Raw genomic sequence first — 809 nt, forward strand, 5'->3', positions numbered from 1 at the left:
CATTTCTAATACACCAGCTGTTTGCAAATTCTGAAATACAGCTGATGCCTGAGGTCTGTCTGCACTTGTTGCCTGCAGGCCTCAGCATCCCCACCCCACCCCACTCCAACTGAGTAGACACCCTCCATTCACTCCCAATTGACTTATCTTCATTTTGTTTGGTTTTCAAATAGGAATAGAATAGAATAGAATAGAATAGAATAGAATAGAATAGAATAGAATAGAATAGAATAGAATAGAATAGAATAGAATAGAATAGAATAGAATAGAATAGAATAGAATAGAATATTTGAAGGGACCTACAGCGACAATCTAGTCCAACTGTCTGACCAGGACTGACCAAAAATTAAATCATGTTGTTAAGGGCATTGTCCAAATCCCTCTTAAACGCAGACGGGCTTGGGGCATCAACCACCTCTCTAGGAAGCCGTTCCAGTGTTTGACCAGTCCCTCGGTAATGAAATGCTGCCTGATGTCCAGTCTAAGCCTCCCCTGGCACAGGTCTGAACCTTTTTCACGTATCCTGTCACTGGATCCCAGGCAGAAGAGCTCACCACCTCCCTCTCCAGGCCCCCTCCTCGGGAAGCTGCAGAGAGCAATGAGGTCGCCCCTCAGTCTCCTTTTCTCCAAACCAGAGAAACCCTGAGTCCGGAGCTGCTCCTCACGGGTGTTTTGTGTTGTTGTCCGGGTATGTTTGGGTTGGTTTTGCTGGGCTCTGTTTGCTCCAAGTCGTGCTGCAGCACCGAGCGCCGCCTCCCGCCTGCACCCCGCCTCGCGGACCCACCGCCCGCCGCGGGATCCGCGCCAGG

This window comes from Athene cunicularia (genome assembly GCF_003259725.1).
Source record: "Athene cunicularia isolate RWA chromosome 1 unlocalized genomic scaffold, athCun1 chr1_part1, whole genome shotgun sequence".
In the NCBI taxonomy this organism is placed as follows: Eukaryota; Metazoa; Chordata; class Aves; order Strigiformes; family Strigidae; genus Athene; species Athene cunicularia.